The 17,784-nt window shown below is 38.5% G+C and overlaps 1 pseudogene; it reads left to right on the top strand.

Annotated features, from left to right (window-relative positions):
• LOC135197187 (protein jim lovell-like) overlaps positions 1 to 17,784 on the top strand; it is a 148,073-nt pseudogene that overhangs the window by 91,889 nt on the left and 38,400 nt on the right.

Genomic DNA, 17,784 nt, shown 5'->3' with positions numbered 1-17,784 from the left:
GGTGAACAAAAGTCTTGTTATCCAGGCTTTCGTATTAGCCTTCCACATCACCGGAAACTTCTCCTTTAGCACTTTGTGGGCCTTGAAGGATCGAGAAGTCTCTGAATAATAGATAAGTAGGGGCTTCACCTTACAATCCTCATTGGCTTTGGAACAAAGTGCGAGCGTAAGCCTGTCTTTCCTAGGCTTATTCCCTGGTAGCTTCTCTTCCTCCGTGATGTATGTCCGACAAGGCATTTTTTTTTTTTTCCAAAAAAGGCTGGTCTCGTCACAGTTGAAGACTTGCTGAGAACTGTAGCGTTCGTTGATCGTCATCTCGTCGAACGTCTTAATAAAGGCTTCAGCCACTTTCGTGTCCGAGCTGGCAGCCTCCCCATGCCGCACCACCGAATGGATGCCAGTCCGTTTACAGAATTTATCAAACCACCCCAAGAAGCCTTGAAGTCTGGGGTTGGCGTCGATGTCCCTTCTCTGTCGTCTTCGGCCTGGGCAATCAGATCATCGAAAATAGCGCTGGCCTTGTGTTAGATTGCCGTCTCTGTTATCATATCGCCAGCGATTTCTTTTTCTTTAATCCATACAAGAAGCAGCCTCTCCATCTCCATCTCATCATGCACGTGGCTCCTCTTGTTGGACAAAATAGTCACGCCCTTGGAAGGTGTAGCTGCTTTCATGGCTTCCTTTTGCTTAAGGATGGTGCCTATTGTCAATGGATTTCGGCCGTATTCCTTAGCGATCACTATTAATTATCTCCATCTTCATAGAAAGCATCCTCTTCTTTCCGTGAACTTCAGCAACATTCTTGGGACCCGTGGCTAATTGAGTTAATTAAGTTCACACACAACACGATAAAGTAATACAAGTGTATACAAAGAAAGCGAAATTACTAAAACGAATTTACGTTAACAAATGAAATATATGTGAACGAACGAATTCCGCGTGCGTATGATAACGCTGATGTGACGAAATGGTCAAATGGACGCCTTTACGTAGAGGGATGATGGGACAAATGCTGACCAATAGGAGAGCAGCATCTTACGGTGGTGACTAGCATCAGGAACCAATGGGAGAGCGGGAGGATGGTGGCGAGTCTACTCAGTTGGTGGTGCGCGAGTTTTAAAATTGCTCTCGGCGGTCCGGGCGAACCTCATACTTTACGGTACACCCTTTTGCAACCTGAATTATTTTCGTATACAGAAGCAAAAAATCTTCATCTTTGCTTTCGTAACCTGGGTTTTTCGTGAGTAGGGACTTTCGTATGTCGAGGTTCCACTGTAGTTAATAGTCGATTACTGATTGATAATTTTATAAAGCAATAAGTAACTGAGATTTCCAGAGATGTCTGCATCTTGCCTCTTGTCTGTCTGAGCGTCAACCCCTGGGTGCCCCAGTGTTTCAGGCTCCAATGGCTGCTGAGTGCCTAGTTTTTCGGGTGCCAGTGACTGCTGAACGCCCAGTGTTTGGGTCGACAATGGCTACTAAGTGACCAGTGTTTTGGGTACCTATACCTGCTCATTGCTCAGTGTCTATCTTGCCTACTGACTCTTGCCTCATGCCTCCAAAAGCTGACTCCAGTTCTCTCCTACTAGCCCTCCTATCTCAGTCATTTGCTCCTGCGCCGGGCTGTATAGCTTCCAGGTGTATAGCTTCCTTCCATGTCTTGGCAGCATTTTATTTTTTCAAGATTTTGTCAATGTAACGGTGAAGCGTTGTGCAGTGTAGGAGGTGACTACTTGTCTCTCGATGCTCCTAGACAAAGGTCACCACTGTCCTCCTCTCCTAGGCTTTTGCTGCCGGGTACATTGACTCGCTTGCTTTCTCATATACGCTCTTAAAGGTGGAAGTACTGACTTCTTGTCCGTTGAAAATTAAGTGGATCGGAACTCTGATCCTGCTTTGGTATTTTGGATGGACACCAGGTTTGGGTGCTCGGATCTCTCGTATCAGGAGTGTTTTTTTTGTCGAGCACCAATCTATTCAGGTGCTCTGCACCATCTGGGGAGCTACACTCCCTTGCTCCAGCTCACTTGGCACTTTCCACGCCTTCCCTGGCACCAGCTGGTGGTAGTTTGGCGCTAGCTGTTGGATGCCTGATGAACAAAGTCTACTTGTTCATCTTCATTGACTATAGGATCTTTCGTTTGCTCCTATGTTCTGCCACTTGGTCAGGACATCACTTGAGTCTTGCAGGAGGTTCTATGTATCTTCCTCTTCATGCGGTTTTTGATCACGGAGAATACAGATGCGTGCTGAGGTGTCAAATTCTCGCCATCTTTTGGCGCATTCAACACAACTCAAACTCTTGCATTCCTGCAATCTAACCAGGTAAAGGAAGATCTAACCAGATATAGGAAGAGAAGGATCCATTTGGTCTGTGAGAGCCCATGCTCTCCCTTCTGGAAGCTCTCTCACAGTATGAACTACAGTATACGGTGTCCTCTTATCGCCGTAGAAGCCGTCCTTTCGGGATAGCTTCTCGTTTGCTCTCTTCATTAGAGAATGAAGGATATTTGCTTCCAGTCCTTATTCTTTTTCTAAGTGAAGAAGAATTGGGCTGGGGTTCAGCCACCAAGAACCTAGGAATAAGCTTGTGTACTCTTGTGACAGGCGTCTGCTATAAGTTGCACTGTCTGAGTAATAGGCGCATACTGGTAAGTTAGGCCTTCTAGTGTGTGACTGAGACAAATGGTACCTTCTCATAATTAACCTGAATCTTTGGAGAGAGCCTTTCGTTTTCCCCAAAGCTCCGTTTTGATGACCGAGACGTCTAGTGGTATTGTTTGGCAACAACACCACAGGGTTGGTACTATTGTTAAACAATAGGGTTGCTCTCCCTTGTTTCAGTTATCATGCAGGTGCTTGGGTGTGTGTTGTGCACTCGATAGCTCTATAAGAAGTACACATTCCAAGATGAATTGTACAACCGGGCAACTCAGCCTACAGAGTCGAGTGAGGGACAGAGATTTTGTTTGTCCTAGTATTGTTTATCCTCTGTCGAGGGTTAACACCTAACCCGAATCTCTCTGCCCGACCATCACAGATTTTGTTTGGTTGGCTTTAGATTCTTGCTTATGGTTCCTGTTTTGGGCTCCTCAATTACCATTGCGAGAATCATCAGGGAGAGAGATGTCTCATTAGATTCAATATTGTCTTTCTGTTTACCCCATGGTACAATAGAAGTCTCTAAATCTTCTGCTTCGTTGCAATTAACCCTTAGACCACTGTGATGATTCAGAATGATTTTTAAGGCAAATACAGCAGGTTGTCCATCTATATACATTTTCTAATTCATAAGTGTTCAACTAGTAGTTATTATTCCTGATTTGGAGTGACTTAGAAGACTTTGCGTGTTTGATAGCTCTGCTTCCAGTGTAAGCAGAGAGTTCCTCCCTGAACCAACCTTCGCAGTGACAAGAAGTGGTTCATCAAGCAGTACATCCCTGTTTGTTTACGCAGCTATAGACTTCTTTATGCCCATTCTGCTATCGATCTATGGGAGGCAAAAATGATCTTCGCTGCTTATATTTTTTTATGTACTTAAAAAATTTCGAAAATTTTCAAGACCTCAAGACATTGTTAGTGACTGGTGTGGCATCACAAGAGGAGGCATAGGAAGTTTGCCTATTATCTCTTCATCTTTTCAGTAAGGTGCTTAGTTTGGATAGCCAGGGGGTACAGTGTACCTGGAGCACCCACCACTCTCAGTGAATGGGTCATGACATTTCAATGTAGGTGTCAGTGTTTTATGGTTGTTTTATATTGGTGCTGCACCCAGCTAGCCATGGGAGTATTCCCCTCGCTGCAAAGTCACTGAGTAGGAGGTAAACCTTGGCTCTACCGCCAGCCACTAGGAGGTAAGATGAGCACCAACCAGAGGCAGTATTCATCTGCATAGGTCTCTTAACTGGTAGGAATGACAAGCATTGTTTTTTCTATGCAAGCAACTTTTCTATTTTAAATTCATTACATGAATTAATGCTTGGGTGTAGAATTATGTCCATGATCCCACCTCATTCACTGTGGAATCAGCAGTATAATTACTGTGTAAGTATATATACAAAATTAGATTTTTTAGATATTAGATTTTGTATGTATACTTACCCAGTAATTACATGATCAGAGCCCACTACCCTACCCTCTGATGGACATTATGCATAGAACAGAATGATGTGATTAGCTAAGACGTTCCTAGTATTGCCACTGGGGGACAGCACTGTATACGTACACTGAGCCATTGAAGCGCTACCTACGAAATTTTAGTTCAGGCTGCTGTCGAGTAGAAACTTAGCAATATAATTCTGGGTAAGTGTATACAAAGTCTAATTTTACAAAAATATTTTTTTAGTATGCCTTGGGTAATTATTTTGAAAAGTGGTAAATTTTACAAATATTTCATCATTCAATTTTGTACTACTGATAATTGGAATGGATTGCCTTCTCTGATTCATAGCTTAGTGTGTGTAACTTAGACCAGAAACTTCTCCCAATGTGCAATCGTCTTTATCTCCACCACAGGGTGACTTGGCTGGTTGGCAGGGTGACGTGTCATCCATGGGCTTTCCTTCACATCTAAATTTCAGCGCCTCAGATAGTTCTAGTCAACAGAATGCACCTGGGGTAAGTGTTACTCTTTGATAGTTTTTTTAACCATGACCACTGGCATCCAACCTAGAGGTACTTGAAACCAGTAATGTTCCAGTTTTATCTGGAGCAAACCAAGTCAGCTTCTTACAACATCAGTTGGTTACAGAAACCTGAATTGAAGATAAATCTGTTTTGTAATTAGATATTTTTTTTTAATGGAAATTGATATGCAGTTTCATATTCTTGATGAAATCTCTCATTAAATTTTAGGGTTTTGAGTTTTGCTTATTCATGGTACTCTTGATTTGAATGGCAAATTTTAGTTTTTGTATCCGAGATTTTCAGAGTAGTATTAGTAAGAAACTAAAAAAATTTGTTAGACTCAATGAAAGGATTAAATAACACATGGGTTTAGTCTAAGAGGGTAATCATTTGTCATGGAGTGGTAGCCAGTCAAGTACCATTAGTTTATTTCAAGATAATTATTGGGCAATTTTAAAAAGTTTTTAAGGTAGTGATAGCCATGTTGTGTTGCTATTTACTGTCTTGATAAAAATGAAGATTATCTAAAGATTCATTATTATGTAGTGTCAAGGTATGTATAGGTTATAAGTAGAATGCTCCTGGCAAATTGGAATCTGCATTGCGTGTAATTATTTTTAATTTGGTTTTATGATGGGTAGGAAATTGTTCATGGTAATGTAATTGTTTATTGTGACATTTTGATGTAAAAAATTTTGTTACATCTTTTTGCAGTGACCTTCCAAGTGATGGGAGTTTTTTGCTCAAGTGCAGTTTTCTTGCTATTTTCGTTGTTTCTCTGGATCATGATAGATACTTCTATAGCCTCATTAGCAATACATGTAAAATTGTAAATGAAAGCAATTACTTGACTAATTAGTCATTTTGCCCAAAGTGTGGTTGCCTGTGCTGTTGATTACACTGAAAATGCATCTCTATGATTGGCAATGTCATTGATAGGCAAGCTAAAGTTATTGATTCCATTTTATTGAGGTCCTTTTGTTGAAAGTATTAAAATGTATACTCTACATTTCTTATGGGTATTTTAAGGGGTGTGTGTTTGTTCCTACAGGAATACAGACCATTGCCTTTTATGTGAGAGTATTTCTTAGTAGATTTTGGAATTAGTTTTTGAAACTTATTTAAGTTGTGGTTAACTGGTGGTTGGTTGGTGAGGGGGTTTGCCCCCTTTCCCTACTCCCTTGTCATCAGGTTGTTTTTGTTTTTTGTTGGATTTTCAACTACAGGCTATGGGAATGGGAAGAAGAGATGGTCTTGGCTTTGGAAGCCCCTTCAGCTCTGCCAGACTGAGTGAGTCCTTTCCATGTTTGGGAATTTGTGAAAGCATTAGATCACCTGGATTGGGGAATGTGTACTGTAGATAGGGATGACACTGGGTTCTCTGAGCATGCTCAAGAACCAGCAATTCCCTGTTGAAGAAACTTTGAGAATTTTCCTGGACTCTTTCCCTGTTTGTACTCTGTTGAGGTAGTAGTAGGAAGAGTCTGATGCTGCTGCCTGCTGTGACATGGTTTCTCCAGTAGCTGAGGAGAGTGGGACTTTGACCGAGTAAGGAGAAAAACTGCAAGTGCAAGTCTGTTTACTCTGCTTCATCAACCTTTTTTTGGTCATGTGCACACACTTCCCGTATGCACATCAAGTATTTTTTTTTTTTTTTTTTTTTTTTTTCATGTCTTTTTGTGGCTAATCTTCCCATGGTAGAATAGGTGGTCTTAGAAGCTCCCCCATCCCCTTTATAAGTAGTTTTACCTGGCTAGGAGTGACTGCCCTTCTTTTTCAGTAGTTGAAAACCACATTAACTCAACTTACTGTGGGCCATCTGCCATAGGTATGGTTTACAAGGTTCAGTGATGCCAGTGAACCAGTGTCTCTTGTTCCCCTCTCCCCCCTCCACAAGAAGTTTTACTTGGTGTAGAGTAACTGCCCTTCTTTTTTAGTAATTGACAACCACATTAACTCGCCCAAAGGTGGGCATCTGCCATAGATATGGTTTACAAGGTTCAGTGATTATGCTAGCGAACCAGTATCTCTTGTATACATAAGGGCTATCTTTGACTTCTGACAAGGTACATAGAGAATATCAGTGCTGCCTTCTTACTTTGTGTGTGTAGAATCACATGAGAGGTCCCTTCTGCCGGAAACTATCTGGTATTTTTATGTTCTGTACATGTGGCCTATTGCTGTAAGTGCACTTCACGTTCATGGTATGGACATTACTGGAGGTTGTTGCTTGCAGCATTAGTTTGGCTTCACCCAAAAGACTTTTTAGCCTTTTACCACTACCTTTCCTCAACCTTGCTGTCCAACTTCTATTTTTTGTGCAACTATGGGGTTCTCTCAGTTCCACCTTTAGAACTTTGTTCTTTATCTCCATTATTTTCTGAATCTCGTTATCTCGTTAACCAATCACTGCAACTGCTTTTAACTGTCTTCAGTGTTGGCCAAAAGTGCCTCGCCCGTTGCTGAATAACCATAGATTCCATGCAACTTAAAAACACCATACAAACAAACAAAAGTGCCCCAGTACTAGGTTGGACACTTGAAATTTGTTAAATCAGTCTGTGTGCCATCAGTCAATGTGCTATATTACAGAAGTAGACTTAGCAGTTATTCATCCTATCTTGAAGCCTTGGCTGATAGGATGTGGCACCCTCCATTTTCCCACTTAACAAAGGGCAGGTATAGTGGTAGAGCTACTGTTTGAACCTATCAATTCATGATTATCCCAGATATTACCTGCCTTTCAATCTGTACTACCTTATGATGAGCACTTGGTTCTCCTAAGTTTTCTTCGGGTGCAAATTCAGATATCTCAGTCTGGCTTATGCCCTATCAGTCTTGCAACCTCTTCCCAGATTGTATAGGAAGCTCCTCTGCTTACAACTATGACCCAAAGCATGGTATTTTCAGGTGGAGATTCTACATGATTGTTGGTTGAGACCATTCTCACACTTCAGGAGAGAGTCTTGTGCATAAAAGATGATGTTTTGTTACTTTAGGAAAAAACAAAAACAAATTTTTATTTGTATTTTTTCTAGGTATACAAACCTGAACTTTTTATCATAATACCACCTCTGCCACCCCATATAGTCCCTGGTGCCAAAGGTAATAGTTTGATGATGGCAGATAGGTGGAGGTTCCTGCTCCCTGTCTCTCATTCACTCACTACCATGTATTTTATCTGTTAATCAAGTTCCAATGTCTGATTCCAGCTTTAATTATCTTTTAATCAAGTTTCAATGTCTGATTCCAGCTTATGCTGAGGAATACTCTGGCATAAAAGGCTCTGGTTTGTATACTTAGGAAAAATACAAATTTCCTTATAAATATGTAATTTTTATACTATCAGTATAGTTGTAATTCTTGTTTGCTTTTTTCTTCTTATTGCAAAAGAGATTTAGAATAATTTTTAATGTGCATTTTTAGGAAGATCAAGCTTTGTAGTGTTATTTAGTGTTTTAATATCTAGGGATTTAGTTTCAGAATTTTGGGTTTTTAATGTACTATTACAAGATAGTTGTTAGTTTTTTCTGAGCTTTTGTAAATGTTGAGAATAGTATTGGTCATTAATTAAACTTTAGTAAGCATAAAGTAAAAAATGAATGTGCTTATTTGAACTTTGGAAATTTTGATATAAAAAATGACAGTACTGTATTGCAGAGGCGCCAGGATCTAGACAAAATATTTTACTACCCTTATACTTAATGATGATTCTCCTGTTTTATATATGGTTTATGACAACTTGAGTATTGTAAGAATAGCATTTAACATTACATTGAAAGAACAGGATCTTCAGATGTTTCTGTTACCATACTGATGTTACATAATTATAATTAATTAATTACCTTAAAATGATGAAAAGCCACATCACCAGGGTTTGTGAATGTCTTCAACTTTTTAATAGTAAGTTAAGTTAGTTATGTTGATAACTGAGTCGGATGGTGTTATTGTTGCAAGATGAAGTTGATAAACACTTTTTTTATCAAAATCCTGAATGATAGAGAGCATTGTATTCCAGGAAGGTCTCCTGGTAGATTGAAAAGGTGTCCTGTTGCTAGTGTTATAAATAAGACATAAATTCATCATTCTGTGTGCTGTAGTCATTGGTGAACCGGGCAAAAGTTTTTAAAATTATTATAATTGTAAAATAAACAGGACTGAAATTGTAATGTAGGTTTGTTGAGGACTACGGAAAGAGATTTTCAGTTCCTCCAAAAAAAAATTGATAGCCAGTTTTGCGTTACCATTTTGTTTTCTAGATGGTTTTGTTCTTAATGTATACTTAGTACTACTTGCCAGAACCTTATTTTCTACAAAATGTTTTAAGGTTAAAAAAAGCTGGGGAATCTAATAATTCTTCCTTAAGCCTGCTGTAAACTGGGAGACTGTGATTTAATTGAAATACCTAGAGATCTATGAAGCGGTCTTGGTTAGTTGTTGATGGCAGTGATATTGAACATTGCATGGTTGTAATCAAGGCTTGATATCATAAAAAGGAAAGAAGAGAGCAATAACATTGATTAAATGCTTAACTGCAGGCAGTCCTCGGTTATCATGGGGGAGGGGGGGTTTGGTTTCTGTTGTCAGTGGGGCGCTGATAACCGAAAACCGCCATTAAAAGAAACATGGCAATTTATGGCGCTTATGGCACAGAGTTTCGGTTAATGGCGCCCTAACTCCTATTATTGGCATCTTATGGTGCCGATAACCGAAGCTCGTCCCATTATGGCGCCATAAATCAGCGATTTGTGCTAGACAAGCGCCATAAAACCAGATTGCCATTAATCGAGACCACCGATAACTGGAGACTGCCTGTATTTACTTAGGTGCCTTTTTTACAGGTGCATTTATTACAGGTTGTATAAAATCCCCCAGTAAACATTGACTTGGGACTAATTTGAAATGCAAGAAAAGAAATTTTAAAGCAAAATATTGACATTAGGAAGATTTTAGTAATGAAAAAGCAAAAGCCAGAACACACAAGACTTGTCTCAATATTTGCCTCAGTTTTTTGGAGAAATGTATTTTTTCATCATCAGAATACTGTATATTATTCTAGCTTAGCATGATCTGTAGTTCTTGGACCAGAAGCCCTAGCCAAGAGCCAGCAATCTCACTTGCTATTTACTGCTCTGCTTACTGGTATTACCACCATTTAGGTCTCTTTGGGGGGAAGATTTTCTGCAGTCAGAACTACTTTTGCCAACGGCAGTGTTTCTGCTTTAATCAATTTGAAATTTTTATCTCCATGTTTTTATCAGTGTAAATTCAGCATGTTATATATATACATGTTTTGTTGGGTTTGGAAGGTTGTGTAACACCTTCACCATTTGCGGGAGTACAGTTCAAATGCACAATGCCATTTACTTGAAAATGCAAGCTATGTACCGTTGCACTCGTTCTCAGGTTTTTAGTCTTGGATAAGGAGTGGTTTGTTTGATGAGTTAATGTTGTAGGCTATGCTTATCTACCAAGATATCTCGATGTTGGAAGTTCGATGTTCTCTTCAGACTTGAGTTGTGATCAGCTCTCCGTACCCTAGCATTGAAATAATGTGCCACAGCCCATGTCCGTTTATTCGCAGAGTCCATGGGAAATTGCTGGCCTGCTAGGGTAAGGAGAGCTGATCACATCTCAAGTCTGAAGAGAACATCGAACTTCCAACATCGAGATATCTTGGTAGATCACAACTATTCCTGGTTGTGATATCCCACCTTGGCTTGTCACAGCATCTGGCTTACCATTGTTGTTCCTTTCTAGCCTCTACATGTTTTATTGTTGCTACCGGCTTCCTGGTCACAGAGTTTGATGTAGCTGAAGGTTTACTTAGCAGTGCAGTTACAATTGTAGTTTGGTCAAGTTATTTTCCTGGTGAACTCCTCTGTGCTGGGCCTGGCTGCATCTCTTGCAGTCCCCAAACCATTGGATGCAACCCTCAGCTCAGGCTGTATGTCCTCGCCAGGGCTAAGCTGCAGTTGAATTTTGTCCACTTATTTTTTTCTGCTAAAATTCATCTGGCCTCCTTGGGGCCTTGGGGCAAAAGATGTCAAAATGTTTTTTGTTTTTTGTCCTTTGAGCTGAGGAGTAGAGAGAGAAATACTAAATTCCTATAGGTGCAAGGTTTACTCATCATGGGGAACCGAGATCATTCAGTCAGTGTGTGTGACAGAATGACGTTGCACTTCTGGAAACATTCCTGGAATATACCAAGTAATCAGGGGTTTAGAAAAAGTTGTTTCAAAAGGTTGAAGTTGTAACAATTCAAACCTTTTGCCCAGTTGGCAAATCAAGCTTGTGAGTAGACATTGTTGGGCTTATTGGAAGCAAGACTGAGGTAGATGACCCAAAGTGAAAATATTAGGTGAAGGTTTGCCCCTTTTACAGCACTAGGCAACCAAAAGAAACTATAATACACATATAGTGTTCCCCCATATTCAGGAGGGCTTTGGTACCAGACCCCACCCCCCACCCCCCCCCCCCCCCCCCCCCCCACACACACACACACACACACACACACACACACACACACACAAATAGTTTAGACCCCTATAAAAATGTATAAAACTGCCTATTTTGTTAAGTAAAACTCAAGAAAAACCCACTAAAAATGTTTACACATGATTTTTTTTTTGGGGGGGTTTTTTTTTTTTTTTTTTTTTTTTTTTTTTTTTTAAGTCTTATCACAAAAAGTGCATATTGTGATGAAATTAATGATATGAAAACAAGGAATTTGTAGATATTTCTCAGAAAATACTGTGAATAGGCTAATTTTCTGACAAAAATGGGGTTATGTTCCAAAGACAAGTCTGCAAATCTAGAGTTGGTAAATACAGGGGTTTTCACTTTAATACAAACAAATACGAAATGTAAGCAATGAAATTTTGATGAAGGAAAATTACCACTTCCAACCCACACGCACACTACAGTACACGTCAGTTCCCTTCGACTACTTAATCCAATCAAGAAAACAGTTGATATAGATATATATCCAGTATTTTCTTGCCCTTTACAACATCAAGGATTATATACAGCAGGGTAAATTGATTCCGATAGACTAGAACCATGTATCGTTGCCTTGCCCTTTACAGCATCAGGGACTAAATGCAAATAACAAAATATGTATATCCTTAAATAATAAGCACATATATCATACCAACTTTCAACAGAGTATGTACAGCACAATAGTCACATCATTACAATCAATCAGCACAAAAAAAAAAAGGTATCGCAACATACAAGGTGTCCATAAAGTCCCAGTACTGTTACAAGTATTTATTGCTTGTAATGGTACTGGGACTTTATGGTCACCTTTTATATTACACCTTCCCCTTTACAGCATAAGGGCTCTCAATACCTGCAAGTCAATCAGCACAAAGAAATAGCACCTGCCTAGGGGCACAGTTCCCTCTCCATGTTCAAAAATAAGTCTTAACAGTAAAACCTTAAGTAGTTCTGAATAAAAAATATGAACCCCCAGTAGTTCTGAATAAAAAGTATGAACCCCCAGTATTTCTGAATAAAAAATATGAACCTCCAGTTGTCTGCAGCACACAGTATATATACTTAAATAATACCTGCTTCAGCAAACAAGATTCTTCCTCATTTCATTACTAAGTAGTCTTAACTTCACTTTTAGCCACTGATTGAACAGAATGATACAGTCAGTTCAAATAATATCCATTTATATCACACTGCTGTGCTGCCTTACAGCCTCAACTACCCAGAGGCAAACTTACTAGTGCAAACTCCAAAAAGTAAACTTCATAGGTTCATTCTTAAACCATACCTCAAATGGGGAAAAGTTAGTCTACCAACACTGCACTCAGTCACTCCTGCAAAAGAAAAAAAAATCAATCCCACTAAATCACAAAATGAAAAATATTACAAAAACATAAAAAAGGATAACTCCATTCTTCCGCCCAAAAAAAAAAAGCAGCAGCAGCATACAGCATACCAACTATTGTCTCTTGTTTATTTTCCATTCCATCCAGTGTACTTGTGAATGAATGTTAGTGGACAGTCAGGCTTCTCTACTCCAAACTCCATCCCCCAAAATTGCTTGCCACCCTGGGGCCTCTCAATAAACCCAAATCACCTTGTACTCCCAGAAAGGGGGCCAAGGTGTGTGTGTGTGTGTGTGTGTGTGTGTTTTTTTTTTTTTTTTTTTTTTTATTGCTAAGGGCAAAGGTCAGTGGTTGAGGGTTCACCTGAGAAAAATACTGAAGACCCCAATTATGGTCTTTCGAGGATGGAAGTTCTTTTTGAAGTTTCAATTAAGTTGGGATTTTTTTTCTCTATATACATCAGACAACCACTAAAACTATTGACAGAGAGGTCTTTATCAGAATAATGGCTGGATGAATGGGATAAAATTTCATGAAGTTTTGACCTACTGAGTACAAAATTTATAATTGACTTCAACATATGCTAGGGATGGAAAAACTCATTTTCTTTGCCTGAACCCATAGAGGTTCTCAAGAATCAAGATTGTTTTTCACAGGCTTGTTACCCTAAAGGTCATTGGTAAGGATGTTGCCTCCTTAACTGTATTGGTGACTGTCTAGTAGAAGTGGAGTGCAGCTCATGCATTGTGAGCAGTAGGTAAGGTTGTCCTGATTTTAAAACATCAACTACATAATTTTATTTAGCACAGAAAATGGGGGTTTCTCAATAGCTCACAGTTTATACCGTTTTCTTTTAAACAAAATTTACACTTCTTTCATAGAAAACTGGTAATGAATATTGATATTTCTGAAGAATAATAATAATAATAAAAAATTTGGAGGTGAAGGTACACCATGGGTTAAGGAGAGGATTTGTCTAGTTCCTTGCTATTCTGAACTGCAGGAGTAGGGATTAGATGAATGAAGCTGTTTGCAGACAAGAGGGCGAAGGCTTGTCAAATGGTTCCCTTGAGCTAACTTCCATCCTGGTTAAGTAGAATGCTTTGTATTCATTGACGAATACTGAAATGAATAGGATGTGACTTTTTCATTTTCCAAGTCCCCTTCATTTTTGCATTACATATGCTGCTCAGTGGGTTCTTCCTACTTGAATAACAATTCAGGCAATATATGACTAATTGGGTTATGATGGAACATTATATATAGCTGGGTTTTTCTAAACCCATTTGCACAGATCCACTTTTCTCCTAACACTAAAAAGGTGAGGCTGAAGTCAGCAGAAGAGACTGCTGGATCTTTTTTTGTATCATTAGAAAGAAGATTGTAATTATTTAATTTATTTTTAAAAGAAATCTGTGTTAAGGCATTAGATTTTGGATAGCTCTTAGTAAATGAATAACCAATTTTCTGTTATAATTTGCAAGACTCATTACTGCCTTGTTAATCATATATTGCTGATTTCCACGGGCGTGTAAATTCCAGTTGCACCGTACTGTATCTGTATAGTAAATTTTGAGATGCCTTTACAGTATTGCTTTGCTCAGTCCTACATAAGGATACGACGTATACAGTGGTCCCCCCCCGTATTCGCAGGGGATGCCTACCAGCCCCCCCTTGAATAGTTAGAACCCACGAATGTTTGGAACCCCTATAAAAATGCTAAAAACACCCTATTTTGTTAGTTAAAACTCAAGAAAAAAAACCATTAAAAATTTCATATTTGGTTTTTTTGAATAGTTTTATCACAATAAGTGAATTTTATGAAAAAAAAAAAAAAAAAAACAGGAATTTGTGGATATTTCTCAGAAAAATACAGCAAACGTGCGAATTATCCGCGAATAATGCGGGGAAACGTTCCCGAGAGAAAACCCGCGAATGTGTGAGTCTGCGAATCCGGAGAACGCGAATGTGAGAGTCCGACGAATCCAGAGAACGCGAATAAGGGGGGGGGGGGGGGGGGTCTTGTACTTCTTTATATCATATAGCATTACTCTCGAGTAAACTTTGTTGATCATCCTAGGAATGCGTACAACCCAGGGTTCCCCCATATTTTTAAACATCCTCATTCTTTGTTGCCAGCTGTGTAAGCACCCTTAGCTTGTTGCTTGGTTTTTTAGTTTAGTAGTAATGCTAGCTCATTTTAACAAATTGGTTATCTTGTATCTGCTTTCATTTTTTTTTTTATATTAGCTGTTATTATTTTAGCTATATGTATACATACGTGTGTATATATATATATATATATATATATATAGATAGATAGATAGATAGATATATAGATAGATAGATAGATAGATAGATAGATAGATAGATAGATAGATAGATAGATAGATAGATAGATAGATAGATCGATCGATCGATCGATCGATCCTGGTTATTGAGGGGGTTCCGATAACCAGGGTAGATAGATAGATATATAGTTCTGGTTATTGGCGGGGGTTCCGATAACCAGGGACCCTGTAGATAGATGTAGTGAGTTTATGTAAGTTTAGCCCAACTTGTATATTAATGTATGGTTGTTTTTGACATGTGACAAACTTTCTATACTATAACGCATGTTGTTTTTGACATGTGACACACTTTCTGTACTATAACTCAACATACTTGTTAGTTTCTGCTTGGGCAAGCTTTAAGTTGTCTGTCATATGTCTGGGAGGGGATGGGGGCCGACTTTCTTCATGGGCATAATGTTTGTGCTGATATGTGATGTGTGTTGTATTGCTCAGAAGAGCCCCTACAAGCGGCTTGCAACAAGACTGCTGCGCATCTGGATTGTCCAGTAAAGGTTTTTTTCCCCTCTCAGTGGGAACAATTTTCAAATCTGTTCTGAAACTCTGTCGTTCTTTTTTCCATCATTGTCCTCCAAGTGTTCGTTATTTCCTTAAAGGGACAAGAGCTTTTGGGGTAATCCATCATTTCCTTGTAGAACCATGGAGGTCCCCAATCAGAATTGCTATGCTGGCAGCCAGAGAAATCTTTGAATTGGCAGTAGAGCATGACAGATAGTGTCCAGTGTCCAGTCTTGTCCCAGGAGCTTGAGACGGATTTTGTTATAGTATGTATACTAGTCTAACCAATCAGTGGTGTCTGCTGAAAGGCACTCTCACCCAGAATGTATCGTTTCAGATTAATTATTTCTCAAGCTTTTGCTTGAGAAAAATGCCCTGTTTTTAGAGAGACTGCATGACCAAAAACCTAATCACGATAATGTCACATTAAACACTAAGGCAGGAGGTTTTCGTTGGTAATAATGCTGGATTATCCTTGCTTTCTATTCTTCTACATCCAGTTTCAAAATCTTTCTTTCCCTTCCTCTTTCTTGAACATCCAAAGCAATCTCTATATATACATGTATACTATATAGATGAGTGTATACATGAATGTTAGACACATGGACTACAACTTGAAGAGTAAAACAATAGGTCGTAGTATATTTTGGTCAGCGATATGGTTCTATTTTCAATTATAGAAATATCAGAATTTTAATTTTTTATATTAAGCAGGATTTTGCTTAGATTATGAAAACTAGAATATAGAAGATAATGATCAGATTGATGAAACAGACATACAAACATACACTGTAAATCAAACATGTATTAGAGTGGAAAGCATATTTTGAATAAGAAAAGATTTTTGAATCTGTAAGTGCCCTTCCTGTGAGTCAAATCAACCTCAATTGCTCTACTTTCCTCTCTCTCAAGTAAAAAAAAAATAGAAATAAAATGCCTATTCCCTTTTATTATAATAGACACTCTCCATGAATGAAATTGTCACAAAGCCTCTGTAATATACTTGGAGTAAATGGTCTCTCAATAAATACTGTACTGTTTGTGTGAGGAAAAATTACACTTAATTTTTTGTAACAAAAATAAGCCAAAATTGGATCCTTTGTTGTATATCACGCAACATTTAGATGGGTTAGGCCCATTAATATAAAAAAGTAAAATGGGGATATGTAGTTTTATGGGAAGTGTAATGCTTATGTTGTGTTTTGAGGCAAAGCTTATAGATTTGAAACAACCTGACCTCTTATCAGAGGATAAAGTTGCCATTAATTAGTTTGAAAGTACTACTATTCAGTAACATTAGATGGATTTCAACAAACTATTTTCACACCAAGTAAAAATAGCATCCGTTAGTTTATGGGAGTGCTTGTTGGAAATCACTCATATCTTGAAACTGCAGCAGATTATTTGTTATAGACAGGAACTAGGAGATGCCATTTTACAGAATTTTTTTTTAGATGCAACACATCTTTGGGTGAATTCTTTATGGGCTCTGTTGCTGCAACAAGTCATGTATAGATAGTGAGCTTGTTCCTTCATCTTTCTCCACCCTATAATCTTTTTGAGGTGTGGCTATCCAAGGTATCTGTCCTCATGCTTGATGTTGCTGTCAAGTGGCCAGGCCTCAACTCATGCCAACAATTTTTGCATGCACCCCAGTCTTTGCAACTTGTTTTGCTGACTTCGGAACTTTTATTACTACAGTCCTCCACCTCTGCGATACATTCCTTTGTCTTGGAATGTTCTGCCACTTGATCTTTGCAGGTGTATATTTATTGTGACGAAGCAAGTTTTATTTTATATGGTTTTTCCTTACATCTTTTTCTGATTTTTTAAAATTTATGATGCCAAATGATAAAGAATTTTACATTTGATCTAGGATAGATTGTCTGCAGTTAATAGCTTACAAATTGACTTGACTTAGTACAAGGCTGGTTTGACAGATTTTCACATCTACGAAATGGCAACATTTGATCAAAGGATTTGTAAGAAGAAAATTTTGTAAGAAAGATCATTATTACATAGAAAGTATAAAGTCTTGGGTTTTCATCCACAAAAATAAGGCATCTAAATGACCAATAGTAGTATGATGGAATAAATCTGAATTAGGCAAACAGAATCAATGGTGCAGTATTGCAATTTTTGCATTTATGCATGACCAGCAGAATTAGAATCTAATATATTGTTTTATGGTGTGTTAGGAATAGTCGCATAAACTAGGAATTTCAAGACTTAAGTGAAGTCTGAGCTGTACTTGTCAGACTGACCAGTCTTATGCTGGGAATTTTCATTACATTTAAAGGAAACGCCTTATTTCTGTAAAAATACAAATGAGTCATGACGTAAAATTCTAAGCCTAATGCAAAACATACAGTACATGAAGAATCAACGTTGAGCTTGATCATTTTTTAGCACGTCTTTTACAAGTTTCCAAGTATTTTTGCCTGGGAAAAAATTGCTTTTGCCTT

The sequence above is a fragment of the Macrobrachium nipponense genome, chromosome 18 (genome assembly GCF_015104395.2).
Source record: "Macrobrachium nipponense isolate FS-2020 chromosome 18, ASM1510439v2, whole genome shotgun sequence".
Classification (NCBI taxonomy): domain Eukaryota; kingdom Metazoa; phylum Arthropoda; class Malacostraca; order Decapoda; family Palaemonidae; genus Macrobrachium; species Macrobrachium nipponense.
The sequence above is the reverse complement of the archived record's forward strand: the minus strand, read 5'-3'. Positions and strand labels throughout refer to the sequence as shown.